Here is a 19,312-nt window from a genome sequence, read left to right as displayed (position 1 = left end):
GGTTGAGGTCAAGGTGGTCATGTCATCCATGTAGGCGCGAATGGGTGGTAGACGCTGACCACACTTCAGACGTTCTCCACCCACAACCCATTTGGAAGCCCGAATGATCACTTCCATTGCCATGGTGAAGGCTAGTGGGGAGATGGTACATCCCGCCATTATTCCCACTTCCACAGATTGCCATGATGTTGTGTACTCTGTTGTTTTGACACAGAATTGCAGGTCTCGGAAGTAGTTTCTCACCAGGTTTGTGATGGTATTTGGGATGTGAAAGAAGTTGAAGGCTGTCCAGATGAGAGAATGAGGGACGGATCCAAAAGCGTTGGCTAGGTCTAGAAATAAGACGTGCAGGTCTCTTCCTTCCCTTTTGGCAGATTGGATTTGGTGCCATATCATGCTTGTATGCTCCAAGCACCCTGAGAAACCAGGAATTCCAGCTTTCTGCACGGATGTATCAATCAAGTTGTTTTGCTTCAGGTATGTCGTCATCCTTTTAGCAACGATGCTAAAGAAGACCTTCCCTTCAACGTTCAACAGGTTGATCTGCCGGAATTGATCGATGTTCAAGGCATCCTTCTCCTTGGGGATTACCACTCCCCCAGCTCTTCGCCATGCTTTTGGGATGGTTTGCTTTGTCCACATCACCTTCATTTGCCTCCACAGAAAGCGTAAGATGTTTGGGGAGTTTTTATACCGCCGATACGGAACTCCATTTGGTCCTGGTGCAGAAGCTGCCCTTGCCTTCCTCACGGTTTCCTGAACCTCGCTCCACCTTGGAGGACTGTCATCCAGCTGGTGTTCTGGTTGAGGAATTGGTGGCATGTCTGATGGTATCTCCCTCTGTTCATATCTTTAGCTGTCTGTGTGAGTGGTTTTCAGGTGGTCTTCCAACTCCCTCTTTGGCACCTTAAGTGACCCGCTCTTTTCCTTTGTGAAAAGTCCTTTCACAAATCTGAAGGGGTCCTTGTAGAACGATGTTCTCGCCCTTTCCTTCCTCTTGCGTCGAGTCCTGAGGTTTTCAGCTCTCCGCAGTCTTCCCAAACGTTCCTTCAGGTCTGATTGCAGGAGGTCAATGCCCACTCTTTCCTCCAGTGAGGCTTTCTTCCATTGTTTCCTCAATTCCCTTCTCTCTTTGACCAGGCGTTCGATTTCTTTCTGCCTTCTGGACTTGGGAGGGGTTGTTGGTGGCATATCCTTTTTCCCTGTCTCTTTTGTTCCAAATCTTTCTGCTCCATAGGAGTAGATCAGATCTCCCATTCTCTCCAGTTTCTTCTCCACTGTTCCTTTGAGTCCGTCCAGGATCTTGATCAGGTCTGCATCGATTGTTGCCCACTCTTTTTTGTTGCTGGACTTTGGCCACTTCACGTGAGGTCTGTGGCCTTGCATGTTCTTCTCCACAGCAGGTTGCAAGTGGCTTGGTTCCAAGTTCTCTGATGATGTGCTTGAATTGCTTTCAGCCTCTGGGGTACTGATGCTCGGTGGACTGTGGGTTAAATCCTGCCACTGAGCTTCACTCGCCTGACTTGACCTTTCTCTCAGAAAATAATGATCAATGCGAGGTCCTGGCCTCATCTTCTTCAAGCACTTCATCCGCCCTTGATGTATTTTTAGGCCTCTGATGGATGTTACTCTGGACCAGCCACAGCTACATACTTGGAGCTTTTGTCCAGCTGATGTTGCTTGTTCTGTGCCGATTATCTGGTTCGTCGTCGTGTTCATTCCAGGGTCAGTTACCGGGTTGTCAGCCGATGAGTCATCTTCCGCCCCCGCTCTCGCAGACTCTAGGGGTGTTTTTCTCTTTGGACTTTTCGTAGCAATGAGGGGTGGCCTTTGTCTACTTGTCAAGCGATGGAGCCTGCCATCATGGATAGCTAGTCCATGACAGCCCCGTTGGGGTCTTTTCCTCCTGTCAGCTGTCTTTCCAAGCCGTCACATGGTCTTTCCCTAGTTGTCAGCTGCCCTTTCACAACAGTCACTGGATTTCTCCAAATTATCAGTTGAGCTCATAGGACTAGATAGTACAATCCCTTAGATCAATCAGCACTTGGTTGTGAGTGGGTGGGGGGGTAAGGGTAAAGGGGTAAAGGGGTAAACGCTTCATTGGGGTCTTCAGGTGGGCACCCCCCTTCACCGGTGTTTCGTTGATACGCCCACGATACCTCAGGAGGGCTCAACGGCAACACCTGGCGTCCCAGGTGTGCCCCCCTCTGCTTTTACCCCTAGGGACATTTTGCAGCCCAGGTGGGGTCCTTTCTCTTGATCCATATCCATCTGCTGCTTCGTTCGGCAGCCTCTGACAGCAATTTGACGGCTCGTCGGAAGGCCTGTCCTCGCACTCCCATTCCCTTCAGAAGCTTGGTTGTGGACGTGGCAACGAAGCCTCTACACCCGACCTCAACCGGAAGCACCCGGGCACGCCAGCCGTGTTGCTCTGCCTCAGCTGCTATGTCCGCATACTTCAGTCGTTTGCGCTCATATGCTTCACCAACTGCTGCCTCCCATGGTACAGTTAGCTCAACAATGAACACAGCCTTCTGGGAGGTTGACCACAAGACCAGGTCCGGCCTGAGGCTAGTTGTAATGATCTCAGGCGGGAAGATGAGTTTCTGGTCTAGGTCAACCTGCATCCTCCAGTCCCGGGCCGAGTCCAACAGGGTTTTCTCCAATCTTGCAGGTGGTTTTGCTGGGAGTTGTCCTGCTCTTACAAACGGGGTGGTGTTTGAGCGTCTAGGCATTGGGGGAGGGAGGGCATTGTTGGTGGTCCTCCTTCCTTCCAGAATGATGGCCAGTTGTCTTAGGACCTGGTTGTGTCTCCAGGTGTAGCGGCCTTGGGACAAACTGGTTTTGCAGCCGGTGAGGATGTGTCTCAGTGTTGCAGGGGTTTGACAGAGTGCACAAGAAGGATCTTCTCCAAACCATTGGTTTAGATTCTTGGGTGTGGGAAGAACATCGTAGGTGGCTTTGATGATGAAGCTAATTTGACTTCCTTCCATTTCCCAAAGATCCTTCCATGTGAGCTTACGATGCTCCAGGTTTTCCCAGCAAGTCCACTGTCCCTGTTTGGACTGTGCCACTGCTGTCGCGCATCTCTCTGCCTCCTCTTGTTGCCGAATCTGAGCAACCACCAGCTTTCTCCTCTGGGTTGAAGTTGCCTTGTGCCACGTGGGTCGGCCTGTCCCAAGTCCAAACCCACCTCTTCCATGCTGCACCTGTCCCACAATGTCTCCATGCCTGAGAGCAGATTTGGCTTGCTCTACAGCCTCCGATGGGATCCATTTCCTCCCAGTTGCCCCAGCTGAACTACAGTAGAAATGACAATAGTGGATTGTCATTTATACTGTAATACATTAAAGACAAAACATCATTGTCTCAGTGAATAAAAGCAGTGTAAGATGATGACGACAACGACGACAACGACGACAACAGTGAAAAACAAATCACTGTCTTCAACAAAACTCTGTGATGTAAAGAGAAGTGTCTTTAAAAAAATCTTCACGGCCCTCAGGCGCCAAGAGGTTTGTGGTACTAACTTTTTTAATCAGTTAAGTAGCCATCTATGAGAAGTGATATCATTCATCCAAACAAAGTCAATAAAACTACTGAGGCTACAGTATGTACACACGTAGCCGGGTATTTTTAAAACCGAATATATATAATTTGTATCCACATTACATCGTTTTTTAAAAAAAAACCTTCCACACATAACCGAAGATCTGCGTTTTCGACCACATTCATAAGCATTCTAAACCTGTAGATCATCTGTTCTTCCAGCCTTCGGGCCGGCCTCTTCCCCGGGAGCCGCGTCTCCTTCTCGGTAACGAGCCCGAGTCCCCCCAGGTGTCCCGCCACTGAGCTGCCGCGTTAAATCGTCGCTGCGTACCCTACGCCGTACCCTACGCCGTACCCTACGCCGTACCCTACGCCGTACCCTACGCCGTACCCTACGCCGTAGGGTACGGCGTACGGTGTGCGTAGTAAACGTAAACGGTGGTCAAGAGCAGAGACCATTTATTTAATAAATAGCTTGAAGAACAGATGGTGGATCATCTGTAGTTCTGTAGTAAACAAAGGTCGCACGTTAGAGCAGATTTGTTGTTGTTTTGGCGCATAATGTGACGTTCGAAAACGCAAAACTCCGGTTGTCTCTGTCTACACGCATCTACATAAGCGGAGTTTTCAAAAATCTTCACTTTGTCCGGAGTTTTTTTAAACATTCGTTTATTTGCGTTTTCATGTGGATGACAGGTCCAAACGTAGGAAAATATCTTCGGTTTAGCAGATACCCGGCTATGTGTGTACGGGGCCTGACACTACTGAGTAAGACATGGAGATTTTACATATTTACCAACTGATCTGACCAATGATAAGATGAGAGGTCAGAGGTGAGAAATGACCTGATGACAGTGATGGTGGCTGACTTAGGCCACGTTTACACATAGCCGGGTATTTACAAAAACGGATATTTCCCCCTCTACGTTTTGAAAAATACCATCATTCACACGAACCCGCATAAATACGTTGTTAAGGTGCTATGAGCAGCCAAACCTACAGGGGGCAGTGTAACGAGAAGATAAAGTAATGCTAGCCAATCGGATTCCTGGAAAAAAAACGTCAACAAATGACACGAGTAACTTCCAGTTACTTCCAAGATGAACGAGAGTCTTTCGTTTGGAGTGACAGAGAAGTGGAGGTACTTTTAAGTGTGACTTTAGAATATAAAACAAGTACAATACAAGGAAATATTGACGGTGGCAAAACAAATTGTAAACACAGGTTGCACACATGATGCTGGTGTCGTTTCTGTCGCATAATGTGACGTTCTGAAGCCTAAATGGCCGTTTCTCTCTGTTTACAAGCAAACGTGAAGACGGAGTTTTTGCAAATCTCCACTTTGGCTGGAGTTTTCAGAAATGATAGTTTTTGGTGACTTTTTGGTGAAAACGCATGAAAACACCACTGTTTTTGCTACGTGCAAACGGGGCCTCAGTCCCTTGCAGTGACTGTGAGCTTCATTATGATTCTTAGCAGCATTTTAGCACAAACAGACAGTCAGCTGACCCTGGAGGCTACAATAAACTCTGAGCTCTAATCTTCCACCAACTTTTCAGTGACCTTCTTTTTTAACTGCGTCATAAATAAAACTGATATTTTTGTCACAACACTGTTGATTTTATGTTTATTTATAAGCAAAAGTATTTTTACCTGCGTAGCATTTCTGTCTGCTGCACGTGACAGTGATTTTGTCTTTATAAAAGTAGGTTTTAAATGTGAGTCACTCACAAACGAGAAAGACAGTTTCAAAAAGTAAAAGTTTGGACATGAAAAAGTCTGTACAGCCTGTGCACATATTTGAACTTGTGGTTATCAACTACTGGCTAATATTTATGTAACATACAGGAAACAATCTTCACCACAGCAGGTGCTTCCGCATCCAGAGGACAAACTGGAACTTTAGACTGAAAACTAAACTCATGAACACACTGACAATGACAGCAGCTCACACCAAAGAAGGCCTGAGGTGAACTTGTAAGTTATGAACATGGAAGTTATTGTTATACATTCAGTATGTACCATATTTTATCAACATGTGACAAAAAACATAAGCACATTTTCCTAAAAGTGTGTAAACTGTAATAATTTGCATGGATCTCCACTCACACCCCTCACAAAAAAAAAAGAAAATCACACACCTACAGTACATAAATATCACATGATTCAAATTCACTGATTTAAACCATTTCACAGCACTAAAAAGGGTTGTTCTCTCTGATGGTTTAACACGTGAGATCATTAAATACCTTTGTAAGAACTCAAATAATTGTTCTTTTGAGGTATTATCCTCAAAAGTATTCCTGATCATGTGCATTCCTTTGCTGCACTGTGATTCAAATACAGCGGCCAAGTAGACATGATGGATTTTACATCCCAGAGGTCCATGAGATCTCCTGCCATACTTTACTGTATTACAGAGGTCTCCAATTCCGGTTCTTGAGGTCAGCTGTCCTGCATGTTTTAGATTTTTCCCTGGTTTTAACACACCCTGATACAAATGTCATTAATAAACCTTGATAAAGTGCTAACGATGACTTAATTGGAATCAGGTGTGTTGGAGCTGGGAAGTATCTAAAACATGCAGGACAGCGGGCCTCAAGGAACCGGACTTGAAGATCCCTCCTTTAGTAGAAATACTAGTGCATGTGTTTGTTTGTTGACAGTTTTACGTGTCACTATATTCCTAAAACAATTATGCAAAATATGCTAAGAACATGTTGAAGGGTAGTTATAGTAGCCAGTCAGTAGTCTGACAATATTTTCACGGCCCAATCTAAAGGTGTAGTTGATAAAAACTAAATAAAATGACAAGATCCGCATTAAAACTGTGGTATTTTCTCTATAGTAATAATGATAATGAATAATAATAAAACATAATTTTCGAAAAAATCAAATAAAATAATGGAAATTGTAAATTACCTTTAATATGAGTATTTCTATAAATGTGTCTTTATTTCCCATTAACGTTATTTAAAGCCAGGCTTTTATTTTATTTATTAAGGAGACCGATATTTAGTGCTTTTATTTTGAAGGCGTCTCGCCGAGAAATTGTAAACATCCGGTGCCTCGGACTTTAATGGTAAAAGTTTAACGGCAGTAGAAAGTTTGTCTGAAAGACTAAACTAGTGTCGGGAATGCTAAAGTGGTGCCCAACTGACACAAAAAGCACCATCTGATAAGGATTTGTTTTATTTGCAAATGTTATGCCGTATTTATGTACATATTGAGTTTGGCTGTCATGGTTATTCATGTATTGTGGTTAACGGTAGGCCTGATTTATGGTTCTGCGTTAAATCGATGGCGTAGCCTACGGCGTCGCCGCGCACCCTACGCCGTATGCCCTGCGTAGGTGTAACGTGGAACCATAAATCAGCCTGCAGCTGTTATTACCGAGCGAGCAGCAGCTGCGTCGGTCTGTATTTAAGTTAACTGAAACTTATATGAATGTAGAAAGACTAACTCTATTTTATTTTATTCCTTTATATCTTACAGTGTGTTTGCAGTGTATTTATTGTACATCCAAGGAATAAAAACATTGTGAACCATCAGTTTGAGAGTCTTCCATCATCAGGGGATGCTACAGAAATTATTTTTTCTCTCTGTGCGGCCCGGTACCAGATGACCCACGGCCCGGTACCGGGCCGGGGCCCGGGGGTTGGGGACCACTGCACTACAGCATTCATTGATGTTTTCCTTTTCTATACAGCAGGGCTCCTCAGCTCAAGGACTTCTGTCCTGCAGGTCTTACATGCTTCCCAACTCTAACACACCTGATTCAAATGAAACATGCAGGACAGCGGCCCTCGAGGACCGAGAGTTAAAGAGCCGGAGCTGGAGTCCTGCTATACAGTTGGAGGTGCAGCTTCGAAGCTTACTGACACCGGAAAACTTCACCAGATATAATAAGTATGGATTAAGCCAGAACACCTTCAGGTATTTATGATGTAGTTCTACATTTCTAACCATTACAAAAATATTGTTGGTCATGGTAAACAAAAAATCAAGGACCTTCGCCTTCCCGTAGGCCCGGTGCCATGTGGTCTGGGTAGCAGTTGTGGCGGGCTGCCTCGACGACCCAATCCCTGGATCAAAACCCTCACAGTGGGGACATGAAATATCACCTCGCTGGGGGGGAAGGAGCCGGAGCTTGTGCGGGAGGTTGAGAGATACCGGCGGCTAAAGATAGTTGGGCTCACCTCCACACATAGCTTGGGCTCTGGAATCCAGCTCCTTGAAAGGGGCTGGACCCTCCACTACTCTGGAGTTGCTTCAGGGTGAGAGGCGGCGGGCTGGTGTGGGCTTGTTTATAGCCCCTCAGCTCAGTCGCCATGTGTTGGAGTTCACCCCGGTGAACGAGAGGGTAGCTTCCCTGCGCCTTGGGTCGGGGAAAGGTCTCTCACTGTTGTTTGTGCCTACGGGCCGAATGGCAGTGCGGAGTACCCGGCCTTCTTGGGGTCCCTGGGAGGGGTACTTGATGGTGCTCCAACTGGGGACTCCATTGTTCTACTGGGGGACTTCAACGCTCACGTGGGTAATGACAGTGATACCTGGAGAGGCGTGATTGGGAGGAACGGCCTCCGCGATCTGAACCCGAGTGGTGCTTTGTTGTTGGACTTGTGGACATGGTGTTTGTCCATAACGAACACCATGTTCAAGCATAAGGTTGTCCATCAGTGCACGTGGCACCAGGACACCCGAGGTCGGAGGTCAATGATCGACTTTGTTGTCGTTTCATCTGACCTTCGGCCGCATGTCTTGAACACTCAAAGAGAGGGGCTGAGCTGTCAACTCATCACCACCTGGTAGTGAGTTGGATGCGCTAGCGGAGGAGGAGGTTGGACAGACCGGGCAGACCCAAACGGATTGTGAGGGTCTGTTGGGAACGTCTGGCCGAGCCCTCTGTCAGGGACATCTTCAACTCCCACCTCCGAGAGAACTTCTCTCAGATCCCGGGGGAGGCGGGGGACATTGAGTCCGAGTGGACCATGTTCTCTGCCTCCATTGTCGTCGCGGCAGCTCGAAGTTGTGGACGCAATCCTAGAACCCGGTGGTGGATACCGGATGTTAGCCTGTGGGACTCCTGACGCAGTAGATAGGTACCGGCAGGCCAAGCAAGCCACAGCTCGGACAGTCCTGGAGGCAAAAACTTGGGTCTGGGAGGAGTTTGGTGATGCCATGGAAGAAGACTCTCGGTTGGCCTCGAGGAAATTCTGGCGGACCGTTCGGCGCCTCAGAAGGGGGAAGGAGTACTCTGCCGGCACCATTTACGGTGCGTGTGGGGAGTTGTGAGGACTCGGGGACGTGCTCATCCATCACCCAAGCCGAGGTCACTAAGGTGGTTCGTAAGCTCCTTAGTGGCACTGGGGGTGGATGAGATTCGCCCCGAGTACCTCAAGTCTCTGTCTTGGTTGACACGCCTCTACGGCATTGCATGGAGGAAGGGGACGGTGCCGCTGTGGTGGCAAACCGGGGTGGTGGTCCCTCTTTTTAAAAAGGGGTACCGGAGAGTGTGTTCTATAGGGGGATCACACTTCTCAGCCTCCCCGGGAAAGTCTACGTCAGGGTACTGGAGAGGAGAATACGGCCAATAGTTGAATGTCGGATTCAGGAGGAACAATGCGGTTTTCGTCCCGGCCGTGGAACACTGGACCAGCTCTACACCCTCCGCAGGGTGCTCGAGGGTTCATTCCTTGTTGGTCGGCCTTCCTGCTGCTCAGTTAAACCTCTGCAGATGATCCAGATGTAGCAGCATGTCTGGTCTTCAACCAACCCAAGAGAGCTCATGTCACTCTGCTGCTAATCTCTTTGCACTGGCTTCCAGTTGCAACGCGCATCAAATTGAAAGCTCTGCTTTTGACTTACCAAGCAATTACCACAACGGCTCCTGCCTGCACTCCTTCATCCAGAGATACACTCCCTCTACCTTCACTCCTTCATCCAGAGCTACACTCCCTCTACAACCGGCTCCTGTTTCACTGGCAGGATTCTTACTTTAGTTTATTTGGAGTTGAAGGAACCAAAGAACCCATCAGATCTAAGTCTTGAGTAGCGAGTGATCCCAAAAATCAGAAAAATAGCTGGATTTAACTTTTCAATACAAAACTCAACAACTCTTCCAACCAGATGTGGATTTAGTCACCAGCTAAATGTGATGCAACTGTCTTTTTGTATTTCACATCATACAGTGTCTCTTTCTGTTGTTCTGTTCAGGTCCATTAGGATGAAAAAAAAAAACTGAAAATCACATCTCTGGACAATAAACAGACCTAATGAACCAAAACGTTAAAAAGCCAGTTGTAGGTTTTTGCAGTTTGGTTGAGTGAAATCTTCATGACAGATCAGATGGCTATATTAAAAATGTATAATTTATTCATTTCAGAGTGTGAACATTAAGATATATTATCATCAATACATTAAAATGGTGTATGTGATGTGTGAAGTGTTGGACAGGGAGCCGACAATAAGGTCTGACAAAGAGGAAGTTTACGCTGACTGTTGGCAAACAGATGTAACTTTATTTAATTCAAACCACAGGAAACAAATATCTCAAGGGAGAATCCCCGAAAACTGTAGAGAAGGAATGGCCTCATAAGTAACCCTGAAGGCCTTTTTTTCTTTCATTAACAATAAGTATTTGTACATGAAGTCAACTGACATACATCACTGTGTACTACGGCTCCTTTGACTACTGGGGGAAAGGAACACAAGTCACAGTAACTTCTGGTAAGTAAAAACCTGATATACATGTAGTTGAAACAATTCAATACTTTTCTATGATTTATAATCATATTTACATTAGTTTCATTAATTACACAACTAGGATCTAAACTATATGAAATCTCCAGACACTTTTTGGGCATGTTCTGGTATTTCCTGTAAAGTCAGATCATTTAGTGAATTAAAACAAGTGTGTGAGACGTTTTTGTACTAAAGTACTATAGAAACGTGTCACTGTGATGGCTACTTTGACTACTGGGGAAAAGGAACGGTGGTCACTGTCACAACAGGTAAGAAACAGAGCTTCTTGTTTTTGGTCCAGAATTTTACACTGTTTAATTTAGACTTTAGATGCATCAATGACATCTCAAAAAAAACATTGTTTAGTGTATTAAATATCCTCACATATAACATTGTGACATTGTGCTTTTGACAACTCAAGAAAATGAACAGTGGTAACCGTCACAGCAGGTCGAGACAGCTCTTTATTTCAATTTAATAATATGAAGGTAATAAATATCACATTGTAATGTTCAGTGTAGAACATTTAGACCTCAGTGGCATCAACAGTCTTTGGGAAGTTTTTGTATGATGGATATGTTGAGATGCAACACTGTGATTACGCTTTTGACTACTGGGGGAAAGGCACAACGGTTACAGTCACTTCAGGTAAGTCAAACTATTTATTTTTTCCTTTAATGTGTAGATTTTGCCTTAAAAACAGCAATTTATCTGTTTTGGGGAAATACAGTTGATGCCATTCAGGTCGTTAATTTCTGAAAACTGTACGACAAATCTGTTATTGTAATGTCTTAATGTTGTTTATGAAAAGCTTGTCAATTTAATAATCGTATTGTCGAATTCTAAGATGCAATGGAAATATACAGGATATTAGATTTTATAAAATACATACTATCATAAAAGATTGAGAGGGAAACTATTAATCTGTGATCAGGTTTTAGTTTTGTGTAGTTCATGTTTTTTTTTACTGTGACGACGCTTTTGACTACTGGGGAAAAGGTCACCTCGGGTAGGAAAACGGCATTATTTCTCAATTAAAATATAAACTTGAAATGTATTATTTTTTTGTTTTCACGTTGCCACAACTATCGGTCAGCGACCATCAGATTTTTGTCACTTGACAAAAATGTGTACAAATAACAATAAGAACCTGATATCATTGAATTCAGTTTGATAATAATTCTGTTTTTAATTAATCTTAAATTAAAGACTTTTAAAAGCTAACTACATAAAGGAAACAACAGGACCTAATGGTAGAGAGTTTTTGTTTGGAGTGTGAATAGACTATTTCTACTGTGATAACTGGGCTTTCGACTATTGGGGAAAAGGCACGATGGTAACAGTGTCATCAGGTAAGATTGATACTATTTAAAGTTAACAGTTGGATTGTTTGATACTTTTAAATGTCCCTTTTATGTTAAAGTGTAGGTTATTATCTTATAAGGTCTCAAAGTGAAATGTTCTTACAGCGTTTCTACTGAGAAAATCCAATTTTCTCAAATGCAACATTGTTTAAAACATTAAAATCTACATGCTTTGGCCAATTTGAATGAATTTCATGAGAAAGTGAGATTCATTTTTAATTTTTAATGAGTTTTGTGTTCCCTGTTAGTGGAACAGACTTTTTATACTCAGAGTTAAGTAGATTCATCACTGTGTTACGCTGCTTTTGACTACTGGGGAAAAGGTACAATGGTGACTGTTTCATCAGGTAAGATATCGTTTCATCTGATAACACAAATGCAGAACATTTGTAGTATAATTATGCCAGTAACTCAGTTGATGGATAGTTATTTATTAATATTTTTAAAATATGACAAATTACTGTTCAAATGGTGCTCTGAAGATAAATTCCACTTTTAGTTAAACGGTTAAAAAATTTTTTTAAAGACTATTGAGGGAGGTTAATATTAATACTGACTAAATCAAATGGGAAAGCAGCAATTTTCATTCACAGAGGGACTTTGAAACCTTCAACATTCCTCAGTTTTTGGTTCATGCTGGTCTTTATTAAATCATTGCATCAAAGCAGTAACTTCACCTCAGTTATTTGAGAAAAATTATGAGTATATAACATTATTTGAATTTGTTTTAATTTCCATTTTACATGTGTTTCTCCTGTTTCAGCAACTCCCACAAAACCGACGGTCTTTCCTCTGATGCCATGTGGCTCCGGAGGAGGACAGAAAGTCACCCTCGGCTGTCTTGCCACCGATTTCACGCCGTCCTCAGTGACCTTCTCATGGAACCAGGCCGGCACGTCTTTGACAGACTTCATCCAGTACCCTTCAGTACAGAAAAACAGCGCTTATATTGGAATAAGTCAAGTCCAAGTGAGCAGACAGGACTGGGACGCAAGAAAACCTTTCCAATGTGTTGCAACTCATGCTGCAGGGAACGTCCAAGGGACTGTTGTACAGCCAAGTAAGTCTTTTGCTAAGTCATTAATCATTGCTTTTTAGTATTTCATTTCAATTTAAAAGTACAAATTCACATTTTTGTATGTAACTAACTACTCATAATTGTGTTATAAAATCCCTCTTAACAGCTACAGTACTGTAGTAACCAGTAACTGTACTTATGGGAATTAAATTTAGGCATTTTGCAGTATAAACATACAGCTGGTGTGTATATATATATATATATATATATATATATATATATATATATATATATATATATATATATATATATATATATATATATATATATATATATATATATATATACATGCGTGTGTGTATAACCATTTTGATTATCTTTTTTGATTAACTGTTTCTTAATTGAAAAATGTAATGAATTTAATAATTTTATAGCCAACAAAAGAAGCAATGAGCTGCATGAAGTCACATTTATTCCTGATAAAAAATAAGTAGACAGTGACTAATTACTAAAATCACTACTAATAATCAATAAGTATAATAAAACCTCCATATCTACAGTGCAGTTCCCACTAGGACATCGATTTTGTGGGTTTTCTGAGAATTATTGTTTGAGTCAGAGTTGACTGCACTTTTGCAAATTAAGTGAAATGAACATCACAGAGAGAAATAATTGGATTACATTTTGGGGGAAAAGTTCCACCAAACCGCGATTTAAAAAAAGAGGGTTTAAATGGGGCAGATGTGTAATTTTATTATGTTCATATTTAGTCTCGTCCTTTTTCCATCTTCACTAATGTACCGAATGTTTTCTTCACCTGTCCTGGACTGCAGTGGTGTGGTCCGTTTCTTTCCATCGATCTGAATAATTGTCCTTCTTTCTGTCTCTGTTTTCACTCTGTCTATAATTAACATCATTAACATTCACTTCAAATCTGTGTTTGCTTGCCATTCGATGTATATGCAGAAGTGAGTGTTAAAGCTCGGCTCTATGTGATATAAAAATGAATATACAGGACTGTCTTAGAAAATTAGAATATTGCGATAAAGTCCTTTTATTTTCTGTAATGCAAAAATGTCATAAATTCTGGATTCATTACAAATAATTTGAAATATTGCAAGCCTTTTATTATTTTAATATTGCTGATCATGACTTACAACTTAAGAAAACTCAAATATCCTACTGTATCTCAAAAAATTTGAATATTCTGGGAATCTTAATCTTAAACTGTAAACCATAATCAGCAATATTAAAATAATAAAAGGCTTGCAATATTTCAGTTGATTTGTAATGAATCCAGAATGTATGACATTTTTGTTTTTTTTAATTGCATCACAGAAAATAAAGAACTTTATCACAATATTCTAATTTTCTGAGACAGTCCTGTAAAATTCCTCTGGATTAATATGAACACTTTGTTAAGAAGAGAAACAAGTTTTCCTTAAAAGGGCATCATCGTGATGTGGTTATATTTATTCAAGTTAGATAAGATTTATTAACTTGATTATATTGTCTTAACCAATAATAATCTGGTAAATCTTGATTAAATGATGATGGCAGCATTTTCCTAGGCTTCTGCATATATATAAATATATTATTGCTTGCTTCTGCAAACATATATTTGTGTGTGTGTTTGTTTTTCAGACGTGGTTTATGAGTTACCAACTCTTACAACGGGTTCCTTCATTGATCATGACAAAGATGAGGCTTCCTTCTTCTGCTTTGCCAAAGATTTTTCACCCAAAAAATATGAGATCAGTTGGAGGAAAGACGGCAGCGAAGTCACCAGCAAAATAGACGAGATCAGTTCATTGTCTGGGGAAAGAAAGGACACAAACGGAACGATGCTGTACAGTGCAGCAAGTTTGCTCATAGTGAAACCCAGTGAGTTGAGTGAAGGTGTGACATTTACATGCGTGTTTGAGGGGAAATGGGGAAAAACTGGTTCAGAAAGGACAGCAAATGAGACCTACAAGGATTCAAGCAGTCGCGGTCCCGGTGGTGAGTACAAAGTTCATTTTTCTGTAAAAAAAAAAAAAGAAGCTTAAGATTATAATATTTTTGTAAAGACTTCTGTTCAACAGCTTTTTATTTATTTTGCCTCAGATTCAGGATGTCCTAAAGCAGATGTGGATGTAAACATCATCGCCCCCAAAGCTGAAGACTTATTTGTAAAACAAAAGGGACAGCTTACATGTCAAATCAAGGTCAAAAAGGGAACTGTGGAAAAGATTTGGTGGGAGGATGAACGTGATGTACTGGCCGGTACCTCAAAGGATGTAACAACAACAACAAAAAGCTTTGAGCACGTTCTTGACATCACATATGATGAATGGCACCAGGGAGTCACGCGCTTCTGCGTTGTTGAACACAAGGACTGGATTGACCCGCTGAAGACCCTCTATCACAGAAGTAACGGTGAGAACATTTGGATCCATTTTCAACAAAACAATAACAGCAACAAAAAACTAAAAGTAATTTATGATTTTAATGATTTTTTCACGCCATGATGGGAGTTATTTAGATACTTTATTTGCTTTTTTTCTTGTAGCACCAGTCTGTTCTGGGTTTCCTGGTATTTGTATCCATCACACAGTCTAATTGTTGTATTGTGGTTTCAGGAGGAGCTGCTCAGCGTCCTTCAGTGTTTATGTTGCCTCCAGTAGAACACACTAGAAAAGACGTGGTGACCCTGACTTGCTACGTGAAAGACTTCTTCCCTCAGAACATTTTCGTGTCTTGGTTTGTTGATGACGAGGAAGCAGACTCCAAATACAAGTTCAGTACCACAAACGCTGTAGAAAACACCGGATCTTACTCCGCTTACAGCCAGTTAACCCTCAGCCTGGATCAGTGGAGACAGACTGATGTGGTGTACAGCTGTGTTGTTTACCACGAATCCATCGCTAACTCAACTAAATCCATCGTCAGATCCATTGGATACAGAACATCTGATAAAACCAACCTGGTCAACCTGGACATAAGCATCCCTGACAAGTGCAAGGCGTAGTAGATGTCGTTGTGTGTCGCTGTGTCCTCTTTTCTTTTTTTGGTTCAGTGTCTGTTGCTTGTGATATTGTGTTTATTGACATTGTGTTTGTGTGTTTTGATGCATATTGAAAATAAATAAAAAAAAGTTCTGTTCATATTTGTTGCTTGCACTTCATGTCTTTACTTAACTAATATTTGGAGCTAAATGTTGATTTGAAGTGTGCAGTCACAGTCCAGTCCAAGTCAAACATATTTGGAGTAAATATAAGTTTTACACAACTGTAGGGTTCTGATATAAAAGTTTTTATTTAACGTTTTACTCACAAGAATACCAACTCTGCACTAACTTAAGGCAGCAATATAATTAAATGAATCTAGTTTTCTCATTGTTATTTGCAGGAAGAGTGCTAACACAGCTTGTGTGACTTGTCTTTGTGTGCCTGTGTTTCTCTACTCGCTCTTGCACTCCAAACAAGAAAAATTATTATTATCATCATTATTTCATCTTGGGTTCTGTGTTTCTCAGTCGCTCACAAACCAAGTCGTAGCAACGATGATGGATAATGATGGATTTTCTCTGGGCAAGTCAGGATCATTACAGGACCAAGTTAATGACTATAAAAGAATATAAGTTTCACCAAAGAAAGACAATCTGTCAATCTAACAAACTGTTAACGTTCATAGGACACTTGCAGACGACAGACTGACTGATTTAATTACAGATATTCACCTGTGAGGTCCAAGAACACAGTGACCTCCTGTAGGAACCTCAAATAAATGTTGACCACTGTGTCCACAAATGTGGATTTGAATAGTTATAATCATCATTATTATTGATTACTGTGCAGCCACAGCAGAGCTCCTGACTGAAAGCAGCTGCCACTGGAACGAGGCCATGGAGGCCGAGCAAGATAACATGGCAAAGACCGCCGTCACCTTCATCCTCCTCTTCCTCATCACTTTGGTGTTCACTGTCGGAACCACTGCTCTCAAGGTAATCATCTAGATTTTAATGCAGGGACAGATTTCAGACTGATTTAAACAAGAAAAAAATGAAAATGTAACTAAAAAGTGTCACAAAGGAAATCTTTCACTTCATTTGTGAGACAGGAGCGTGGAAATACTCAGTTAGATGTTAAAAACTGAACTGCATTGAAAAGAATATCATCTCAAAATAGTAGAAGTGCGAGTTTAAAACTAGTTATATTACAAAAGCTTATCAGTCATTGTTGTATATTTTTGTAACTAAATAAAATGTGGTACCACCTGCATCAGAAATATAATTGAGTAAAAATATAAAAGAGCACAAAATAAATATGTTAATGACATAGATCTGATCATATTACTCTACCTGAGTTAATTAAGTTAGTTTAGGATACTTCTTATCACTCGACATACCATAATAAGACATAAGAAAAAAAACAATAAATTAAGACATCATTAAATAAGTTTAGCAAACCTTCTCAGTAAATATGAGACAATATTCAATGTTTGATGAAATGTTGGTGCCACTAAAGCTGCTTTTACAAACTAAAACCAAAACTAATTTCAAAACTGACATTTTTACATCTTACATGTTAATAAAAGTCAAAAGTAATTTCAGCAGCAACATTTCAAACATCAGTGATTCATGTACAGGAAAAAGAAACATTAAAAGCCCTTCAATAAATGTAATGAAAATCATAAAAAGGGTGTTTTTGTTTAAAATAAGTTAACACGGGAATAAAACTTCTTAAGGACTTTTAAGATAAGATAAGATAAGATAATCCTTTAATAGTCCCACAGAGGGGAAATTTGCAGTTCACAGCAGCAAAGGGGGATAGTGCAAAAAACAAGAGGCATTAATAGAAATAGTAATAACAAATACAGTAATAATAACACACTATAGACAGTAAACTGGTATGTACAATAATAATAATAAGAAAAAATTAAAGCTGCAAGCAGCGATGAACGGGCCCTCGCACTCACGGCCACCGCCCCCCATAAGCATATCAGAAACGATACCACCCACGACTTCCTATGTCAAACCATTCAAAAGTTATAACAGAAAGAAGGGGCGGGGCTAGTTCAGGCCAATGTAGGTCAAGGACTCATTACAGAGTCCCATGACACCACCCACGACTCTCTATGTCAAAACATTCAAATGTTATATCATGAAATAGGGACAACCAATCAGAAGAAGGTGCGGGGCTAATTTTCACCAATTATGGTCAAGGACTCTATACCGAGTCCCATGACACCACCCACGACTCTTTATGTCAAACCATTCAAAAGTTATGGCAGAGAAAAGTATTCTAGGGGGCGCTGTTGAGCCGTTAAGCCACGCCCATTAATGCAAACCATTAAATATCAAATGTATCGCCAAGCCTGGCTTGCATGTAAAATTTGGTGACTTTTGGAGAACTATCAATTATGGACCAATCAGATGAAGGGGACGCGCGCTTTTTCGCGTCGAGCGTCGCCACGGTAACACTTTTGAAAGAGAAAAGTAATGCGCGTAGTCACAAGATGAAGACGCACATTTTGATGTATAACACACCTGGGTGCACGTTACGGTTCGGGCCGTATTAATTGCCGAAGGAATAGCATAAATTGCGCCAAAATTACACAATAAATTAAAAATGGCTGACTTCCTGTTCGGTTTCGGCCATGGCGCCAAGAGACTTTTCTTTAAGTTGCAACATGATGCAGGTGTGTACCGATTTTCATGCATGTACGTCAAACTGTATTGTGGGGCTTGAGGCACAAAGTTTTCCGGGGGGCGCTGTTGAACCATTTTGCCACGCCCATTAATTTAACCATAAAATATCAAATTTATCGCCAGGCCTGCCTTGCATGCAAAATTTGGTGACTTTTGGCGAACTATCAAATATGGACCAATCAGATGAAGGGGGGCGCGCCTTATGGCGTCTAGCGTCGCCACGGTAACACTTTTGAAAGAGAAAAGTAATGCGCGTAGTCGCAGGATAGAGACGCACATTTTGATGTATAACACACCTGGGTGCACGTTATGGTTCGGGCCGTATTAATTCTCGAAGGAATGGCTCATATTGCTCCAAAATTACGCGATTAATTCAGAATGTTTAAAATGGCCGACTTCCTGTTCGGTTTCGGCCATGGCGCCAGGAGACTTTTCTTTAAGTTGCGACATGATACAGGTGTGTACCGATTTTCGTTCATGTACGTCACACCGTATTCTGGGGCTTGAGGCACAAAGTTTTTTCGGTCTGAACCAACCAGATGAAGGGTGGGCGCGCTTTTTGGTGTCTAGCGTCGCCACGGTAACGCTTTTGAAAGAGAAAAGTAATGCGTGTTGTCGCAGGATGAAGACGCACATTTTGATGTATAACACACTTGGGGGCACATTACGGTTCGGGCCGTATTAACTGCCGAAGGAATGGCATAAATTGCACCAAAGTGACACGATTAATTCAAAATGGCTGACTTCCTGTTCGGTTTCGGCCATGTCGCCAAGAGACTTTTCTTTAAGTTGTGTACTGATACAGGTGTGTAGCGATTTTCGTGCATATACGTCAAACGGTATTGTGGGGCTTGAGCCACAAAGTTTTCCGGGGGGCGCTGTTGAGCCATTTTGCCACGCCCATTAATGTAAACCATTAAATATCACATTTTTCGCCAGGCCTGACTT

General features: G+C 41.8%; 1 pseudogene; it reads left to right on the top strand.

Annotated features, from left to right (window-relative positions):
• LOC133456203 (uncharacterized) overlaps positions 1 to 19,312 on the top strand; it is a 119,973-nt pseudogene that overhangs the window by 20,102 nt on the left and 80,559 nt on the right.

This window comes from Cololabis saira, chromosome 12 (assembly GCF_033807715.1).
Source record: "Cololabis saira isolate AMF1-May2022 chromosome 12, fColSai1.1, whole genome shotgun sequence".
Taxonomy (NCBI): Eukaryota; Metazoa; Chordata; class Actinopteri; order Beloniformes; family Belonidae; genus Cololabis; species Cololabis saira.
Note: the sequence above shows the minus strand (reverse complement) of the source record. Positions and strands in the feature narration are given on the sequence as shown.